Consider the following 13,640-nt stretch of genomic DNA (forward strand, 5'->3'; position numbering starts at 1 on the left):
CTTTTTTGGTTACTTTCCAAAATCAAACACATTTTACAAATGAGGTTAACTGTTCTGAATAATACACATCCTGGCTGTTTCCTGTTGAGCCACAGACTTAAATCAAGTGTTTGATTTCAGACTTAGGCTTAAATCAACTAGTCTCACTCTCCTAAACACCATCATCAGATCCATCCATTGTCAGTAATATTTTCCTGCCTCACCTGTGCAGGTTCTGCTTGGTAGGGACCTTGTACAAACTCAGGCTTATGAATGGCATGGACCCATAGAGAATCAGATCAGTAAATAGGACTATTCATTTTTTAGGGCAGCTGCATCCACTGTTTTAATAAGGAATCTCAAATGAGAACGTTGACAGCCCTCAGAACAAACCATTGGCAGAAAACTGACCTGCACATTCTAGACCAATGTTCAGAAGCAGTTGTATGAGGTAGGGGGTTCTGTAGGCAGGTTATCACTTCTCCCCCTGGCTCTCATGAGAGAGACGCCAAACTCAGAGCTGAATACTTCTTGGTGCTACTGGGAGAGATGGAGTCTGCAGATTTACTGAGGAGTCCCAAAAGACAGGAGGCATTTGCAATTATTACAGTGTAGATAACCCTCCATCATCCTAGATGCTCGTGCACAGGCTACATGAGGAGCTGGAGTGTTGGAGGTGGATGGGGCTGAAGTTGCCAAGACCGCCCTAATTAGAAACCATCTCCCTCTTTCCATTATCTGCCTCTTCTCAGCAGTATTTCCCATGGTCTTTACCCTCCCAGGCTTGAGAGCAACCCAGGTTTGCCTTGAATCCACTTGGTCTCTTAGATCAGAATATGCATTGTTCTGAACGTGGCAGCGTTGTTACAGTTTCTGTGTCTGCCTCTGTATCCTCAGTCACGTCTTTTTTTACAGAGCCCACTGCCTACACTTGATTTATGCTTCAAGTCAGAGACAATACCACATGGTGAGAGCTGTGATTTCAAGAGTCTTCTTGAACTCTGAGCTGAAACCTGTACACATAAATAGGGAGTTTGTCAGGGAAGATGACTGTTTTTTAAATTCAGAATTCTATTTATATACTGTTAAAATTTGAGGTACTATAGTTTATGTAAAAGTTTAATATTTAGATACCATATTTCAGTACTAGGAATTTCTTTGCAGCCATTAACATGACAAATAAAGTAATAAACATGATGAAAATGATTGTCAGTAAATTATCATATTGAAATTTTTGTTTATTTTGTAGTGTTTCTGTATTTATCTGCACTTTGTGTGTGTATACATATACACATACATACATAAACATGTAAATAACCTCATGTTATTCCTAATCTAAATCACCACAATATCTTTGATGTATATTTACACTGTATTTTAAATTACTTTAAAAATAAACAATGTAAGCACATTTTAATTTAATCTTTGTGCTTGAAGACCTACTGTGTCAGAGAGCAGCTGTCTTGGATTGATAAGGAGAAAAACCAAAGTTCCAGGTACTGTGAATGGTTATTTTGGGTGTGGTGAGTGCAAAATCATAACAGAATTGATAGGGTTTTCTTAACAATTGAACCATTTCTCAAGAAATTGGCATTGTGAAGGATCAGGAAAATGTCAATGTTGGTACCTATTAGTAATGCAGTTTTCTATGGGAGAAAGAAGTAACCAGGTCATAAACAAAGTGTCAAATATAATAGATGTACAGGCTTACCTGAAAATATGGTTGCAAAAGTTGAAAAGTGTGCTAGGGAAGAAGTAGCAACATACAAATACCCCTTTAGATTTTTATTAATTTTATGATGCTCTTGGTCACTATTTGACTTCTGGCTAAATTTGCTTTTCTGTGTAAAAAAAAAAACAAGAATTGGGTATGCATTTTGTGTTGCTAAATTGATTATTAGAGTGCAGGAAGTCACCTAGCAAAAACTAGGCCTAACAGGTTAATAACAGGGCCATTGGGGATACAGCCTGATTTTCTGGAATGGATTGTAGTTTTCATCATCAGAAGAGAAGTAATAAAATCATGGCACAAGGATGTAGTCTTACCAGAGTGGCAGCATAGGTAAATGTGGTATTTGAATCCCCCACAACTACACCAAAATCACAACTAAACTACAGAAAAACTATCATTCAGAACCACCTTAAATCTAGCTGAAGAGAAGTCCTAAAACAAAGGATGTAAACAAGAAGCCACAGGGAGACTGGTAGCACTGGCAGAGACTGAGATCAGGCTGGTCCCACATCAATGTGTCAGGTAAAAATTGGGAGGGGTATCTCAGATGCAGTGGTACACCCTGATGAGGCCAGGATCCCAGCCCCATACAGGCCCTTCAGCCAGCATTCCAGTTTTGGAAGTCCTTATAACTTTTGGCTGTGAAAACTAGCAGAGATTATGACTGAGTGAGGCAGGGGCATTCTGGAGTCCCAGGTGTTCCTCTGAAAGGGCCTGCATATGGATTTACTTGCCCTCAGTTACAGTGCTGGAACAGCAGCTCAACAGGCACCAGGGACATATGGGAAGAAACTGAGTTGTCTGGCATCAGGAGGAGAGCCAGAGGGGCAGCTTTCTCCCAGGCAGAAATGCTGGCAGAGGCTATTGTTCCTTTGCCGAACCCTCCCCACAGAGAGCCAGCAAGTGGGCACCATCCCTGAGTCTCCATCATCTTGGCTAACACTGTTAGCCTTGCCCTGGTGATTCCCTGAGGTACAGCCCTACCCAACTTGTGGGCCCACCCAAGTCATTTCCAGTGACTTTTTCATACAAATGGCTATCTTGCATGGGAATGGCTCCTGCTTCAGATTTTCCTACAATCTCTGAAACAAGAAGCATCTATCCTCAGTGTATCGTGTATCTTGCTAGGTGGCCACAGGCCTTACATTAGCAGCAGCAAGCCTTGGTTTATAGTGTGGCCTTCCCAGGAGTAGCAGCCATCTGCAGATTACTTTGTAGCTCATGCTGGATGGTTCTAGGCAGGGCACAGGTGGCAGCTGACCTGGCTTGCCCATCCCAGGAGTTCCTAGAGCAAGCACACCTGGTAGACAGCTTCAGACCACATTGAAGCATCACCCAACATTCTCCATAAGCAATACACCCAAGGGGTGAACTCAGCAGGCACCAGTAAGTACTGCTCCATGTGGTCCTCCCCTGTACTGCTGATCATCCACAGCGGATACAGCTGGTCCTTGTGGCCAGTTGCCCTGGGAGTAAATCCCTCCTGTTGAGGTGCCAATAGTGAACAAGCCTCAACTACAACACAAGGGTATACACAGCCCACATGAGCACCCTAAGTGCCCAGCTCAGGTGACAAGAGGAGGCTGTGCCACTGGACCCTATAGGAAACCTACTTAAAAGGCCACTCTACCAAGCCTGGGAGACAGAGCAGCTCTACCTAATACATAGGAAAAAGCACAGGGAAACAGCCAAAATGAGTAGAAAAACATGCCCCAAATGAAAGAACAGTACAAAACGTCAGAAAGGGGGCTAAACAAAATTAAGACAATCACCTAGATGCAGAGTTCAAAACAGGTAATAAGGATGATCAATGAACTTAAGGGAAGGGTAGATGAACTTAGAACTGAAATGAAGAGATAGAAAACACCCAATAAGAACAACTAAAAAGAATACAAAAATTGGTAAGAAGCCTCTGGGACAACCTCATGCCTAACAATATTTGCACCAGTAGGAATATGGGAGAGACAGAGTAAGGAATTGAAAACCTATGTGAAAAAAATAATGATGAAAAACTTAACCTGGAGAAGGACATAGACATGTAAGTCCAGAAAGTGCAGAATCCCAAACAAGAGGAACCCAAAGAGGCCCACACCAAGGCACATCATAATTAAAATGCCAAAGGTTGAATACAGAAAGAATCTTAAATCCAGCACGAGCAAAGCAGTTATCTACACAGGAGCCTCCGTAAGACTGTCAGCTCATTTTTCAACATGAACTTTGCAGGCCAAGTGGAATTGGCCAGAAATATTCAAAGTAACAAGGACCTGCAACCAAGATTGTCCAGCAAAGCTCAATTTAGAATCAAAGAACAGATAAAGGGCTTTCCAGGCAAGAAAAAGTTAAAGGAGTTCATCACCACCAAACCAGTCTTAACAAGAAGTATCAAAGGGTCTTCTTTAGAGATAAAAGTATCATCTTTTATCTTTAGAGATAAAGATGAAAAGAAATAGGAAAAGATAAAAAAATATGAGTGATGGCAACAACTGCACATTTATCAACAATTACTTTAAATGCAAAAGATTAAATATTTCAATCAAAAAACAATATGGAGGCTGAATAGATAACAAAACAAAACCCTTACCTATGCTGTCTATAAGAGACTTCAGTTTGAAAGACGCACAGAATGAAAGCAAAGGGATGGAAAAAATATTTCATGAAAACAGAAAGAAACAAAAGCTGGGGTAGCAATACTTACGCCAGACAAAACAGACCTAAAAAACAAAACAAGTAGAACCGAAACACACATATAGAGAAAATTTTGATGGTTGCCAGATGGGAGGGGGTTAGGAAGATGGGTGAAAAGGTGAAGGGATTAAGAAGTATTACACAGCAGAAAGCAGGAGCTCCTACCCTTCACGACAGCCTGGGTGGAACTGGAGAGCATTATGCTAAGTGAAATAAGTCAGGCAGTGAAAGACAAAAACCATATGATCTCACCTATAAGTGGAACCTAATCAACAAAACAAACAAGCAAGTAAAATAGAACCAGAGACATTGAAATAAACCAGTAACCAGAGGGGAGGGGAGGGGGAAATAACATGGGAAAGAAGGGAAAAGGTCATCAAGGAACAAGTGGAAAGGACCCATGGACAAAACCAAAGTGGGGTAGGATTGAGGGTGGGAGGTGGGTGTGGGCAGGACAGGGGAAAGTGGTGGTGGGAAAATGGAGAGAAGAAAAGAAGTACAAATTGGTATTTACAGAACAGTCATAGGATGCGAAGTATAGCATAGGAAGTATAGTCAATATAATAACTATATGTGGTATCAGATGGGTACTGGAAATATTGGGATGATCACTTAGTAAGTTATATAATGTCTCATCATTGTGATCATAGACCTATAATTAATACAATATTGTATGTCAACTGGATTTGAAAAATAAAAAGTTATGTAAAGTAAAAAATATTATGGCACAAAACCTATTGAAATAAGATTAATGTGAATAATTTGCAGTATGATTAAGTAGGAAAGGCCTGTTAGGATGTGTTAGAGATTTGTGTGGAGCATACTGTCTGAGAATGTTGGGTTAGAAGGAATTGACCTAGATGAAACCCCTTATAACTGATAATTTTAGAAATAATAAAAACAAACTGGCTCTCAACAGCCAAAGCTGGAATGATTTGAGCAATGTATTAGTGAATAAATGGATTATAACCCAAACTATAAAATATCCATGAATCTACACTGATATAAATGACGAATTTCATTTATATAAACGTACAATAGGAGAGAAGAGACTAATATTCTTTACAGAAGAACTCCAAATAATAATTGGAATTTCATGACTGTTCACCTTGGAAGTAAAGTTTCACCATTCCCCATTCGAGGATGGGCTAGACTTAGTGAGTAACTTCAAAAAATAGAGTGTGGAAAACTTGTAACTTTTTGCAGAGGAGCAGTCTGGCAGACGCTCTCGCAACCAACCAGAGAAAAGTTAACATTCGCTTTATCATGTGGTTATCTTGTAATCCATAATATGATGAGATAGAAGAGCATATCACTTCTGTCATCCTTCCCCAAAACTCTTAACTCCAGTCTAACCATAAGAAAAACTTCAGACACACCCAGATGGGTGACATTCTACAGGACAGATACTAGGCTGGTACTTCTCAAGACGACCAAGGTTGTGAATAATAAGAAAATACTAACAAACTCACAGACCAGAGGAGACTTGGGAGACAGAAACCTAAGTACAATGTGGACCCCTGGATTGGGTCCTGGAAAGGAAAGGAAACAAATGGTAAAACTGGTGATGTCCAAATAAAGTCTAAAATTAACAAAAAGTAGCCAAAAGTGGTAACATGAACTGGGGGCACCTTATCTCATTTTGGGGGGATTTAAGTTGCTTTTATTCAAGACAAATACTTTCACTTGTTTCCCCACTAAATCGGGATCTGTGGTGGGGTGGGGAGGTATGTCCCCTGCCTGTCATTGCTGAGTCCCAGGACTTGGTATATATTAGTGTCAACTCCTTTCATTAAATGAGTGTATTCATTAACAAAGGTACAATGATTGTAAACCCTTTCAGAATTTAGAGTGTGCAGTTGCAGTCTTGTGTTGTTTTTGTGTCTGTGTCTCCTTGTGCAGGAGTAGTGGAATTAATTCTTCAGCATTCTGTTAATGAGCAGTTCTACCCTGGAGTTTCCTGTATTGAAGGAGAAAACATACCCCGCCCCCCACAACACATGAACATTCCGTTTCTTAAAGACAGAGATTAGACACAGATTTGCTCTTCTCACTGCTAAACCTGTAAAATCTTGGTTGATGAAGCTGGAAGATTTGGAGGTGATGTTGAAGAACTCAATTTTCTAAACCATTAAATATAAAATCACCCTAATTTTTGAAAATTAGGCTATGTTAAATTTACAGCTGAATTTCTTGGGCCAAAGTAGTTGTGTTGTTAAAATTGAAATTTTGCACAGCCAAAAATCAAGAAGCAAAAATCTTTTCCAAGTTTCATAAACCACAGTTTTGCTATTTGAAAAAAAAATGTGCGAATGAGAACATTTGAAGTCTTTTCACAGAATACCTTTGGGAACACAAATCTCAAAAATACTAGTCGCATGCTTACACATGCTGTTTCTGGGTGTTTGGGGTACATGAGCCATGCATGGCATTCAGCAGAACTCTACTTATTGACAGAAATAAGTTATCTGAAACATCCTACCTCTCCAAATCTCCAGGAGCCAGTTCACTGAAAGGATTCCCAGGGTGAGCCCGGGCTTGAGAAAGGAAAATGATAACCTCTATCTCCCAGTCTCCTCAGAGGTTTTAATGTTGTTCACTGAGTCACCGCAAACAAGCAGTTTTTTTGTTTGTTTGTTTGTTTTTCACAGAATGAGCCATAAGTGGCCCTGGAAACTTTGAAGCATTTTTGGAGCAACTGGAACAATCATATAGTCAAATAAATTTTATTTGGAACTCAGTACGTTAAACAAATACAAGAACAGGAGCTAGTGTGTGCTCCTACATGTGTGAGAGAATGCCCTCCCTTCCTCCATCCGGGCCCGCAGCCTCTATGACATCTTCATAGAAGCCTTAGGCTTTTAAGAGTAAGGTTTGGAAATGACTAACTCAGTTCTGCTAATTAGGAAACTGGAGGTCATATCAACATGTTTTTAGCAGAATCATGGACCCCTATCTCCGCTGTGATTTGACTACTGACTTTTTGAATATGTGGGGAGGGCAGGCAACTTCTCATATGCTTTGATCCTTGAAGAGTCTAACCTTCTTTGAGAAAGCCATGTCCCTTGACGGGGATACATGGAGCAGGAAGGCAAAAGGTAAGACTCAGCCAGCCTTGACTCTTAAAGGAGGAAGAAACAAGATTTATTTTGGTGTGTGAAAAATTTCAAAAACAGGCATAAAATATCTAGTTCGGTGCCTTTTACCTAGTAGATGTTACTGGGTAGCAATTATTATTAAAGACTTTAGGGGTTTTATAGTCAAGTTTGCTACTTTCTGATGCAAATGGCAGAAGAATCAGGGAAACCTTAAACTGCAGTAATAGAAGTTAAGTAATGGATCCCAAGTTTTTGGTACATCACACAAATCTCATGTTCTCCCCTACACTGTCACACCGTCCTTTGATCCTCCCAACTGTTAGACACAGTCCCTGGATGTGAAAAGAAAATGGACTGAAAGTTTAATTTCTCTGAACTAACCCAATGTTGCATAGTTGGTCGGGGCAGAGTTTGGACTAAAGCCCAGTGCACTGCTGTGAACCCCAGTACTCCCTGCCATGAACCACCTTTCTACTACACTATGGAGAATGGCAAAGCCTCATGTACCACCACACTTGAAAGAAGACTTGGAAGCCCAGCCTTTTCCAGAGGAAAAATGAAGGTGGGTGAGGAGACTGGAAGCCCTACCCTGTGAAAATGTCTTAGACCAGCATGTCGCTACTCCAGGTGTGACCTTTGGACCACCTAAGAGGTGATTAGAAATGCAGAATCTTAGAACTTCTGAATCAGAATCTGCATTTTAACAATTCAAGATGATTTGTTTAAACAATGCAGTTTGAAAAGCACAGACCTTTGAGACTTTTGGGGATATCTGAGGGCAAGAAAAGACAGGACTTACATCTTCTTGTTTCAAAGGCCAAAAATAAGACCTCTTTGAAGAAGTCACAGAAATTAAGACTTAGGTTTTAGAAAAGTAATTTTTCTACCAAGTCTTCTAAAAATAGAACTCAGGAAACAGCTTTTCATCACAGGGAGCTTTGAAGTGTGTCTGGATGATCGACTATGTGTCAGGATTTCACAGCGGAAATAGAAAAACTCAATGACTATTTAGACAAGTCTCAAAAGACAATTACTGAGTGTCAGGACCTGTGCAAGTCATTGGAGATCCTGAGTAAATTAGATTTTCCTTCAAGAGGACCATGTTTTTGGGGGGTAACAGATAAAATTAAAAGTCAATGAAATGTACCATAATATGATAAAATGCTAAAAGAGTATTAGCTGCTAAAGAGGGGCAGAGAAAGCACTATTTTGAATTCAGGGGATAGTAGAAAGGATGAAAAAGAAGAGAGTTTGGATGCAGAGATAGAAATGAGAGTGATTGTACCCGGGGGGATGATGTCATCATCCAACCAAGTCTGGCTGAAGTGAGAAGTAGAAGGGAGCAGGGCTCTGTGCAGTAGGCTGCGCTCCACCCTGCACGAAGGAGGGAGCGGAGAGTGGGTGGGGAGAGGGACAGAATAAGATGCATGGCGGTGAAGGGATGAGATGCACTGCATTAATTCTTTTGTCATGTTTTCATCCTTTCAGTTAACACAGTGCCAAGCACTCTTGTAGCTTCTCACCTTTTAAAAAGGAACTAAACATGTTTTTTGTTCTTGAGGAAATCATAGCTCAATGAGGGAGACAGACAAGGATTAAACACAGCAGTGCAATCAAGGTCGGTGTGATAGAGGCCCAAAGTGTAAAAGGACTAACAATAACCCCAGAGTTTAGAGGGGAAAGGAAGGTGGTGGGAAGCTTTGACACCTGAAAGGAATCCTAAGTAAAACTTAAAGGAAAGGACATCACCAGAGAATGAAGGTAGCAAAGACCTGGAGCCTAAATATTGAATGGGGTTTCTTGTGGATTAAAATTTGCACTGATGTATTGGCATGAGATTGTGGAAGGGGAGGAAGAGGTAAAAATAAGCAGGATTGATTGTGTGAGGGCCAGTCCAAGGAGCCCGGGAGGGTATAGGGAGGGGAACCATGTGGTCAGGTTCACCTTTAGGGAGACTGGAATGGAGGCGAGAATGAGTGCTTGAGTGTGTGTGTGTGTGTTGGGCACTGCCGGAGCCAGGCTGGGAGGCAACGTTGCATCAACCCTAGAAACGATGAACAAGGCCAGAACAAGGAAGTGACTCATTTCAGAGGTCAAATTGACATGGCATGGCCCCTGTTTTGAATGAGTAATTAGGGGGTTTCAAATGTGTCTCAGATGTCTGTCGGATGCTGAGGAATGACCAGCAATAAAACAAAGAATAAGCCTGCCTAAGTCATAACACAAAAAATCATGAAAAACAGTAAATCATTTTAAGCCTCAAATTTTGGCATAGTTTGGAACAATAGGTAACTGAAATAATAATTATGGGACCTTAACATTGGAAATCCCTGATTTCTTCTGGTTTGTAGCTGGGTATAATAAAGATTGTTGGTTGTTTCCCAATGCTCTCAGTGTTTTTTTCTTGCAGAGAAGTAGCTCCAATTTTTAGCCAGTGACATAGGAGCTCAGGATAGAGGTTATATTTTCTAGCCCCCTTTGGTGTCATATGCGACCATGTGATTAAGTTCCAGGCAATAGAAAAAGATAATAAATACATATAACTTCCTTGTTGGTTCTTAAAGATAGAAGGCAAGTTCTTCTTTGCTGCATTCCTTTGTCCTGCTGCAGGGAAGACTTTGTACCATGCAGATGGGTGCTCTCCGCAGGGCTGATGGAGTAACATTAGAAGTCTGGGTCCCTGCATGATTTCATGGAGTAGAACTGCCATCCTCCTAGACCATGTGCTTATTACATGAAAGAAGAATGAATAATTTGTTTAAAATCTCTGTTCTCTGTTACACGCGGCTGCATTTGTATGCTAATAGATTTGCATTTTGCAGACCTGCAGATCAGGAAGCAGTGAGGCCCAGGAGTAGGGATATCAGGCCTGCCTAGTAGCTCCCCATGAAGTCAAAAGTACTGCCAAGGGAGTAACTTAAAAGTAGGTATGACTGGCTGCTTAGCTTGGCAAGTTAGTCACTAGTAAATGCAATCCTCACAGGTGAAGAAGAGCTGCGTCCTCCACTGAGTGTACAGAACTTCAGCATGTGCTAAATTCAGGCAATGGATCCTGGATCTTATCCCATTCAGGAATCTGCATCACACCCTGCCTTACAATTTCATCAAAGCGTGTAATACCTAGTTTGCGTCTGTCTGCTACCTGTTGGTGGTCCACTAGACTGTGGGCTCCATAAAATCATATTCTATGGGCTGGACAGGAGCTCTGTATCAGTTGCATATCCCAAATCTGGTCTTTCCTGTTCCTTAATGAAACTCAGATTGTGTTTAAGGTGACAGTATATCCAGTCGAAGAACTATGTTTCCCAGACTCCTTTGCAATATGGAGATTATCCAATATAGTTTCTGCCACTGAGAGAAAAGTTATAACTGGAAAATTTCTGTGAAAAGTTTAGTTTTCTTATAATGTGTTACTCCCTTCTTATTTGTTACCTTTCTCTTATTCTTCCTGCCGGGGAAAATGGATAGAAGGCTGGAAGTGGAGCAACAATTGAGTGGCCCTAAACATGAAAGTGAGAAGGAACCTGAGACATTTGTGGCATCATGAAACTAGGGCTGACTAACTCCAAACTGTGGCATTTTGTGAGAAAAGAAGCCCATTCTTGGTTGCTCACCATAGTAGAGTTTCGGTTACAGTCAGCGAAGTGAGATAACTTGCCTCCTCCTCATTTTACTAAACCAAATCCTTTGCAGAAGTAAAGAATATCAATCATAGAGAAATGCCACACTAACACACATGCTAGCTGAGTACTAATTTCACCTGCATCTTTCAAGGAACCAGAAACTCTGACACAGAAGGGTCTGCGCTTCTGAGATACAATTTAACATACGTGTGTGTGCATTGTATATTTTCACTGGGTAATATTCCCATTTACTTTTTTAGAGTGTAAAAATCACCAATCCAATTATATGTTAAAGATCTGTAAACTTTTTAACCTTAAAAATGAATATTTTATTCATAATAATGACTTGTTTATGATTGTATGAGTATGCAATGAAAATACTTTAAAACGTATGCATGAGAGCAAACTTTTAGATACAGTGAATTTTATATAATAAATGCTTCCTCTGTCCATTGCTAAATTCTTTCCCCTCCATGAGACAATCAAGATAGACTCCTGGACAGAAAGACCAAGGGGAATGTGGGAGCAGGACAAGGTTGACTTGTGGACAACAGGGATGAGGGGGGAAGAAAGAACAGTTAGGGGTAGCAGAGTGACGGAGATGAGGGACTCTGTAGAAGGCCCCTGAAGAGAGAATGCTGCCACTTATGACCAAACACTGTTATGAAACAGAGCACACACGGGGGCTCAGAATGGACAAGAGACCTTTTCCAGTGGGAACGTGGCTGAGCGCTGCAGAGGGGCCTGGGAGCCTGCCTCCTCCCTCTCAGCACGGTGATGCGCTCTATGGTTGCCCAAAGCTTCAGTTCACTCACTCACTCTCAAGAGAGATGTACGTTTCCCCTGGGCTTTACATAACATTTCAACTTCTAATTTCTAAGTATAAATTGCATTTTCTTCTCTCTCCTACTTATCTAAGTATAAACCATGCTTATTCTTGTGGACGTTTTGTTCTTACAATTTCATACTGGTTAACAGGGATTGTAATTTAATGGACATGGAGTGAGAAAACTGGGTTGGAATCCTGGCTAAGCTATATACCTTAATTTTGTGCAACTCTTATTTGTAATCCTCAGTTTCCCATTAAAAAATAGAGATAATACCTATCATGCAGTTATAAAATAGTGTATAGCTCTTCTCACAGTACTTCCAACAAAACTAAAGAGATGAAAGACAGAAACATCAGATGGGAGTGTGGCCAAGACAGAGTGGGTTAGCAGGGCTCTTACATGCAGATGCCTTCTAGTCCAGGTAGGTAATATAAAGGTAGGAAGTGGACCAAGTAAGGCTGTGATGATTTAAGAAGTACTGGCCCCGAAAGTTACTAACCTCCAACTGATTGTTGTCATGCAAAAATGCAGGCTTAGAATTTCTGATTTTTAAACAGAGGCCAGAAATCTGGGTGTTTCTGTATATTCCCTTGCTTTCAAATGTTGGCAAATATTTCAGCATGTTAAATGATTTGTTGGTCCAAACACAATTCTGTAGGTATAGTGGACTATCAGTTTGTAATCTTTGGGTTCCAGTGAATTTTAGGAAACTTTCATTTCTTCTGGCTGAAGAATAGGTACTCTTGATGAGGAAACTTGGAAATGCCTGAGGCTTTTCTCACCAACACAGCTTCCTCATTTACCTTACAAGTAATCAGGCTCCATTCACAAAACAAAAAATTTCTTTCTGACCCAGTTGACTGAGTTGAACGTGGACAGCTGATAACAAACAGAGGAGCTCAGCACAATCTAAAGTTGCTGAGAAGTTGGCATTATTGTATTGAAACAATGAGCGGGCTAAGGAAACACTGGCTCTGGTCTGAAGAAAGAATGATTGGGTACGGCCAGGAAGTAACCTGGAGTGTGAACATTTAAAAGAGGTCATCTAAGACAGTTTCATTGGGGTTTCAGAGAAAAACAAACCAGTGAATACTTTCCCCACTGTCCAGCATCTTTTAGTCTGAGATCCTTAGGTGTAGGACCAGTTGCAGTCAGTATCATTAGTTCCCTATGAATATGGAACATATTTATCATAATCCTAATGCCTGGAGAGTTTAATCCTGATCTCCATTTGTTTTTTGTTTTATTTTCCATTCACCACCTTAGGGGGACATGAGTTTTCTCTGCTATTGCTTTGTTCTGACCAGGGAGGCCACATATTTATACTGACAAACAGTTTTGCAAGTGCTTCTCTAAACATGGATTAAATCTACTGGAATCACCTCTCGAAAATCCAAATTCCTCATGATGCAGAATTGCTTGTTTCTGAGGAGGACGGCAGCAGTTACGGGGTGGGCGGTCGTCACTGCAAAGGACAGGAGGTGCTGACTCTGCTCTGGGTCTGGCGCTAGTAGTCTATCTCCTGTGAGAATCTCATTTCTGGCGAGTGGATTTCTGGGCCCCTTCCCATTCAAGAGAAGAAGCTCTATAGGCTGCTTAATTCTTTCTTCGTACAACAATAGGAGAGCTCAATAATAAAAAAGAAAAAAAAGAGAAACTTTCTGTTCTCTGGATGAGAATTTCTCTACCTTTA

The sequence above is a fragment of the Phyllostomus discolor genome, chromosome 6, assembly GCF_004126475.2.
Source record: "Phyllostomus discolor isolate MPI-MPIP mPhyDis1 chromosome 6, mPhyDis1.pri.v3, whole genome shotgun sequence".
NCBI classification, from domain to species: Eukaryota; Metazoa; Chordata; class Mammalia; order Chiroptera; family Phyllostomidae; genus Phyllostomus; species Phyllostomus discolor.